This window comes from Benincasa hispida, chromosome 4, assembly GCF_009727055.1.
Source record: "Benincasa hispida cultivar B227 chromosome 4, ASM972705v1, whole genome shotgun sequence".
Classification (NCBI taxonomy): domain Eukaryota; kingdom Viridiplantae; phylum Streptophyta; class Magnoliopsida; order Cucurbitales; family Cucurbitaceae; genus Benincasa; species Benincasa hispida.
The window spans coordinates 3,365,542-3,374,110 of NC_052352.1; positions in this window are offsets into that span (position 1 = coordinate 3,365,542).

Sequence of the window (8,569 nt, forward strand, 5' to 3'; positions counted from 1 at the left end):
TATATATATATATATATATATATATATATATATATAAATGGTAAAACAGGTTATTGGTCTCCTCATCCTCCTTCCTCACCTTTAAATTCTTATTTTTTAGTTGAACATCTAATTTTTTTGGATTGCATATCTAGTTGGACTTTATGGACTATGATACCATATTAAAAAATATTGGATTTCAACTTAAAATAAATAGCCAATGAGAAGAGACTAACTCAAATATCATATAAAGATTATGAGATCTCTCAACTTTTCAACGTGGGATCCTCAACATATAGTTTTGTATTTGTTAATGGACATCGGTTACAAACTTACATATGTAATTGAGAACTTTACTTAGGGTGTGTTTGGATTGTCTATAAAAAAAAATGTTTTTGGAAATTTCATTTTCTTTTAAACATTCTCGTAAAAATTGTTTAGAAATTAAACAGCTACATGTTTGGTTATATTTTTTCATGAGTGTTTATAGAAATCCATTTGGTTTGTTCTACACCAAAAGTGTTTATACTAATGTCAAATTATCATAAAGAACTATAAACACTATCAATTAAAATCAAACATTATTTTCATTATTTTTTGTATTAAAAAATAGAATATTTTTAGGCAATTCAATTTTAGAAGCACGTCTATCTTGAAATTTAAATACATAATCATTAAAAAAATAATTTAATATTCCAACAACAATACATTAATAATAATAATCTTTTCTAAACAATACAATATTAACAAAACAAAAAAAAGTTGTGCAATTCCACCACATTCTTCATTCATTTCCATTTCATGAACAATTTAGCCCCCTTATTCTTCATTAGCATCCTCATGATTTTTTTTATCATTTGAAGACAGTAATATCTTATCGTCATCATAAGAGTTGAATTCAAAATCTATGTTTGAGTCTCTTATAAAATTATGAAGGGACATTGAAGCAATAACTATCTTCAAAATCAACCAAAATACGATGATTGACCTAAATACAAAATTAACCAACAAGCACAAATTAAAAAATCCAACTTATAATTTAACCAAAAAAATCCAAAACAAACAAAAACAAAAGTTTGAAAAAAGAAACAAAAACAAAGTACAGTGTGGAGCTTCACCTTATCTCCAATGGTGAAAATTCTTCCTTCACATTTCGAAAACTTCCATAAAAAAAAATATATTCAAAAAGTATATTAAAAAGGAAAAATGTCGGCCCACCTCCAAAAATCCCATAGATGGAACACAGATATTCACTACAAGTTCTTTTATCAACATAGCTTTAAAAACTTAATAACCTAAAATCTTTTCCGATTAGCCATTAAATGGGTGAATCCCCTTAAAAATACCCATAAACATACTGAAATAAATCCAATTAAAGGAAAAATCACGCTAGAAAACAAGTTGCAAGATGTTTTCATTTGGATTCAAAATGCATAAATGGTTATTAGAATCAAAGAGAGTAGTAGTAAAGGAATATGCTCATTCGAAGAAGAAACTAAAACGACGGAATGGAAATTGGTGACATTTCATCAAACACCTTCCTACACCAACCATTTTTTTTGTAGGACCCATAGAAATTAACAAGAGTATTTCGAATTTGAACATTTAAATCTAAACCACACTTTATCACTCACTATTTCCCTATTTCTCCCTCCCAAACAAAAATAGATAAAAAATGAAAAACTAACCTCAAATCAGTGGAAATTCACATAGAAAAATATGGTAACCTCAAATTGATGCAATCAGGGAAGAAAAATAGATAGAAAATAGAAAAACTAATCTCAAATCAGTGGAAAATCACAAAGAAATATATGGTAACCTCAAATCGAAGCAATCGAGGAAGAAAAATAAATAGAAAACAGAAAAACTAACCTCAAATTAGGGGTGTTCAAAAAACCCGGTAACCCGACCAACATAGACTACTCAGTCCAAACTGTAAAGGTTGGTTGGGTTGAAATGTTTTTTAAAAAAAGGCTTTTCGGGTCAGATCTCGGGCTATCCAGTTATTGGCCGACCGACCACAAAATATATATAATATATATATATATATATATTCAAATTTCATCGTGTGTGCCCCAACCTTACAACGTCTAAACCCTCGAAATCTAATCTCCTTCCTCCACTCTGCCTTAGCCTCTGAAGTTTGATCTCCTTCCTCCGAAAGTCACATGCCTCCGATCTTGGACCCCGCCGTCGTTGTCCTCGCACGCCTCTGCTCGTGCCTTGTCATCATCGCATCCTCGCACGCCTTCGATCTCTGGTTAGACCCCCGAAAATCGCATGTTTTATCAACTCGTTGCATTCTCGCACGCTTCCTCCAAAAATCGCACGCCTCGTTTGCCTCCGGCGTCGCTACGACCGTCCGTTCGGCTTCATTCGAATCTCGATCTCTCAGCCTTCAGGTCTTTTTAAACCTGGTGACCCAACCCAACCCAACCCAAACTTGGTTGAGATTCCTGGTTAAAGACCAAAAAACTTTTTTTCTAAAATCTGGTTTAAAGTGTTTTCTTGAAAGGAGTTTATTTCTCAAACTCATTTTTTGAAAAGTGTTTTAAATAATTGTCAAACACCTCAATTATTTTAAAAATGACTTATTTTAAAAATTAAACACTTCAAAAGTTAATTCAAACACACCCTTAATTGTTTGAGTTGTACATTTCTTTTGATCTTTTGTAAAGAGATAAAATATGGTATAGTACATGTTTGATAATAATTTTGAAATCGTTACGATCAATTTTTTTTATCTAAAATTAGTTCGAAACATGATTTTGATCACTCTAAATTAATTTAATATTTAATCTTATCTTTTTAATTATATTTTTACATAATTAAAATTGATTTTGAATAATTTAATATATGTTTGAGATTGATTTTAAAAACTAAAAAATAATTTGAACTCTTTCTTTCTCACCTGAGCAAAGAGACAATAGGATCTAGTAAGGTTTCGATTTTCAGGTCAATGATGTAAAATTTCTGCTAAAAATTATTCAGGACGTTAGTCATGTGTATTTATGTAATTATTTTAAAAATATATATTTGAAAAGTACTTATTTTAAATATTGATGTACTTTTCAAAAAAAAAAAAAAAACATAAATACACTGTAAAAAGTACTTTATATTAAATATTCAATAATTGAATTCAATTAAAATGAATATATCTCAATTAATATCGAATATGTATTATCAATTTTGAGTTCAATCTCACACCTCATATATGAAAAAAAGAAAAAAAAAATATCAATTCAAATTCAATTTCGATTTTTATAATTTTGAGACTTATATAACGCTAAAACTTGAGAAAATAATGCCAAAAAGTTAGTGGAGCGACACAAGAAATAGAATTAAAATAAATATTTTGCATCATTTGTCATTTTCACTTACACACATATGTATACATATAGACAACTTATACTTGAATTTCAAAGTGTTGTTCAAACAAGCAAATATATATATATATATATATATATATATATATATATATCAAAGTCTGTTTAAAGTTTTCTAGGTTAAATATTTATTTGATATCCTATAGGGCCTTTATCTTGGTACTGTCATATATTAGTTGTAACAATTTTCTTATTGGTTGTTGCATTCCTCTTTTCTCATTAGATGTATATATAATGTATTTCTGCCCACTGTGATAATAAGAGAGAAAGATTATATTTACGTTTTCTCTTTTCCACTTTAAAATGGTATCAGAGAGAGAAAAACCTTTAAATCCTTAACTTTTTTCCCCTTCCCCTTTCCGGGCGAAGTCAACATGCCCCTTCCCGATACGCCTCTTTCTCCCTCGATCGATTCGTCTTCCTCAACCGACTTTCCGATTACCGGGCTTCATCTTTCTCATCAAGATCAATACACTCCTTACGCTCTTCATCACAGTGACACTTCCAAACTTGTTCTTGTTTCAGAACTTCTTATCGACGACAACTATGTTTCTTGGAGCAGATCAATGGTTCTCGCCTTTTCCATCCAAAACAAACTTGGTTTCATTGATAGTTCTCTTCCTTGACCCACAAGTGACCTTCTCCTTTTGTGGATTCGCGACAATAATATTGTTGTTGCCTGGATTCTCAACTCTTTTTCTAAGAGTATTTCTTCAAGCATTCTTTTCACCAAGTCGGCTCGAGCAATATGGCTTGATCTTTAAGATCGTTTCCAAAAATGCAACGGACCTTGTATTTTTCATCTTAAACGTGAGTTATCCAACCTCAAGCAAGATCAAGATTCCGCCACTATGTATTTTACAAAAATGAAGAGTTTCTAGGATGAATATATTTCCTATCGCCCTGGTTGTACTTGTGGGAAGTGTACTTGCGGCGACATCAAATCCATGGAAGATTTTCTTCAATTCGAGTATCTCCTCTGCTTTCTGATGGGGCTTAATGACAGTTTCAACCACACTCGTTGTCAAATTCTTCTTATGGACCTGCCTTCACCTATTAACGAGGCTTTTTCCTTTGTTGTTCAACAAGAGCAACATCATTCTCTTGCTAATCCCCCTTCTCCTGCTGTTACATTGGCTGTGTAGAAAAATGATAACCCCTTACAACAGAGTAATCATCAACCCTCTTCAAAGCAGAACAAAGGTTATCCTGTTTGTACCTATTGCAACATCACCGGTCACACTGCTGATAAATGCTATAAGCTCCATGGGTATCCACCGAGTTATAAACATAAAGGACGGTCCAATCAGGTTCATAAGCAAAACTCTTCATTCAGTTCTTCTGCTAATCCTGTTGATTCTGCTTCTTCATCATCTATTGCTCCATCTGGAAATGTGATTACCAATGACACTCTTCAGCAACTTCTCACTATGCTGCAGTCCAAGCTTAATATGGCAAAATCCAATATTGATTCGGTCACACATGTAGCAGGTATTTGTTCTAAAATTATCTCTAATCATGAATGGATCATTGATTCTGGGGCTTCTACACATATATGTTTGCAAAAGCATTTATTTCACAAGCTACATCCGACTAGTACTACTGTTGTTCTGCCTGATAACACAACAATTTCAGTCTCTTTTCTTGGCAATGTCACTCTTTTTGGGTCACTTCATCTTCATCATGTTCTCTATGTTCTCGAATTTTAGTACAACTTACTTTCTATCAGTGCTTTAACATCTGATGGTAATGTATCTGTCCATTTCTCCACTGATTCTTGTGATATTTAGGCAAAGTCCACTTTGAAGACGATTGGCAAGGGTAGGTTGCGTGATGGTTTATATATTGTTGAGCAACCTCACATCAATACAGTATCTTCTCACATTATTAATGCTACTTCTTCCACTAATTCTTCCTTATGGCATGCCAGGCTTGGACATCCATCCCTATCTCACTTATCTGCTTTGAAACATATTTTACATCTTGATTCTGTTTCTCTGAATAGCACACATCCTTGTGACATTTGTTCTTTAGCAAAACAAAAGAATATGTCTTTTGAATCAAATAATAATAGATCATTTACTGTTTTTGATTTGATTCATGCTGATATTTGGGGTCCGTTTTCTACACCTACTCATGCTGGACATAAATTTTTCCTTATTATAGTAAATGATCATAGTTGATTCACTTGGGTCTTCATGTTAAAATCCAAGTCTGATGTTTTGAAGATTGCACCTCAGTTTTTTTCTTATGTTGAGACTCAGTATGACAAGAAAATCAAAGTACTTCATTCTAATAATGCTCCTGAGCTTTCTTTTGTTGAGTTTTTCTTACAAAGAGGGGTTTTACATCAATATTCTTGTGTGAGTAGAACAAAATTCAGTAGAATGTAAGCATCAACATTTGTTAAATGTTTCCAGAGCATTGTTCTTTCAATCCAGCATTCCTCTCAAATTTTGGAATGAATGTGTCTTGACCGCAACATATCTTATTAATAGGACACCTTCACCTATTCTTGGTTGGAAAACACCTTATGAATTGATGCAGGGTACTTTGGCTGACTATTCTATTATCAGAACTTTTGGGTGTCTATGTTTTGCATCCACCTTATCTCACAGTCATTCCAAGTTTGCTTCAAGGACTGTCCCTGTTGTTTTTATTGGTTATCCACCAGATATGAAGGCTTACAAACTTTTTGATATCACTAGTAACAAGTTTTTTGTTTCCCGAGATGTTGTTTTCCACGAACATCTATTCCTTTTTCATAAAGTGACCTTGGAGACCGAGCAACTAGACTCTTTTCAGCATATTGTCCTTCCTATAGCCCTTGAGATCGACCTTTCAGCCCACCCTCCCACTGCACCTACCTTACCTTCCATTCATATTGAACCTCTTTCTTCTGAAAATCTTTCCCCATCAATTCCTTGTTTGGTATCTCCTACAACTACCCCTTCAGTTTCTTTACCTATCACATCCCCCTCACTTTCCACTGATTTTTAATCTCAGCAGCCTTCCTCATCATCCAACCCAAATACTCAACCTTTTGTTCCACCTCAGAGGACATCCAGACCACTCAAACCCCTATCCTACCTTAAAAACTATCACTACAGCCTTACAACCTAAACTTCTCTTCCCAGTTTTTCCACCCAATATCCCATACACTCATTCCTTTCTTATGATCACCTCTCCTTTGTTTTTCACACCTTTTCCATTGCTATTTCCTCTCATTATGAACCGCAATTTTATCATCAAGCCAACCTTATGACCATTGGAAGACAACAATGAAGCTTAAACTTCAAGCTATGGAAGACAACGATACTTGGGAGGTTGTTCCTTTGCCTCCATCCAAACATAACATTGGTTGCAAGTGGGTCTATAAAATTAAACACCGTGCAGATGGATCTATTGAGAGATACAAATCTCGGCTTGTTGCTAAAGGATATACTCAACAGGAGGGCTTGGATTTTCTTAAAACATTTTCTCCTATGGCAAAATTAGTCATTGTTCGAGTTAGAAGGATCAATGGTATTTAAGGAGTTATATGTAACTACAGGGGAAAAATGGTAATTTGGCCTAGTTGTACTTACAAGTAATTTGTGAAGGGTCATCCTACTGTTGATTAGTTATATCTAATGGACACAGAAATATATTTGTAGTGCGAAGAATGCAGTTGTCGGTCTTTAATGGAGTGCCCGACAGTTAACGGATGGTGAATAATGTAATTAAAGAGCTTAATTAATTATTCATGTATCGTTGGAGCTTCAAGCTACAGGCCCATGAGGTCCCCTTGATAGCTTAAAAGAATTTTGTTGAGAATAAGTTTTTGGATTAATTTTAATTGTTCAAATTAATAGAGGAATTTGATTATATATGATATAATTAAATTATTTCAATTATATGTGATATAATTGTCATAATGTATTTGATACATTATAGCTCAATAGGAGGAAATAAATATTTTAATGAGATTCAAATATATTTCTATGAATGTGATTCATAGTTGTTATATTTAATATAAATGTGATTTATATTAAATGTCATATAAGAGAGAAAAGAAACTATAGTTTATATTGTATGTGATACAATAGCTTATATGTTATATTTGATATAACATATAATTTAATATAAATATAATATGATAAGTTAGTTGTCATATTTATTTATTTATTTTATTATTATTTGAATAATAAGGAAGGGAGTTACAACCCCCTTCACTATCTTTTCTCTCCACATACTTTAGTGGGATGATTATTCCTTTTGAAAAAAGAAGAATAAAAAAAGAAAAACAGTTTTTCTTCTTCTTTGACTAATGTTGTTGGATGTTTGAGAGAGTACAGAAAAGTTATGTGAGTTCTTGTGTGATATTTCTCAATCTTTTTCCTCCTCCACTTAAAACTTTTCATTCCTAACCAAAATAGTCAGAGCTCACCACTCTTGGGTTCTCACCCTGAGGATATGGAGGACTCCATTGTGGTCGTGTCCAGATTTTTATTCGTGGATATTTTGAAGTAGGTCTTTAAAAGGGTTCATGACTGTTCGAGGGATTCATGAAGAAAAGGTTTTTCAAAAGTAATATTTCTTGAACTCTTTTCTTGTAAAAGCATGCTGTAGTTTAATTTAAATGTATATCTTTTGTATGTTTATTGTAAACTTAGTATTCAATAATTAATGGAATTTGGTCGATCCGTTTTTGCTCAAAGTTCTCCTCAACCGAGTTCCTTCAATTAGTATCAGAGTCAGGTTGTTGGTTTCTAATTCCAAATTTCATTATTGTATTGAATCATTTACAATACTAGTGGGTTTTATTATCTTCATTCTGTTTATGTGATTAATATTTGTGGATGGTATTGTTGATGGATATTTCGGGATAATACTCTCAGTTTAAGGCTTTCTTCAAATTTACAAAGTTGGTTTGTAAAGGGCCTTTGTGTTTTTGGGCATTATATTACAATCGAGTCTGTAAATTTGTTAGTTTTGAGTTGCTCATGGTGTTTTGGAGACTTCAAAGAAGAATTGCAGATTGGTGTTTCAATAGAGAAGATAACAGAAGTTCTGGATCGTGTAGCTAAAGCTAAATGATCGAGTAGCTTTTGTTATGCGATCGTATAGAGTTTACTACATGATCGTGTAACATTTGCTTAACGATCGCATAACTAATGCTACACGATCGTGTAGAGTTTGTTACACGATCATGTTGCATTGGC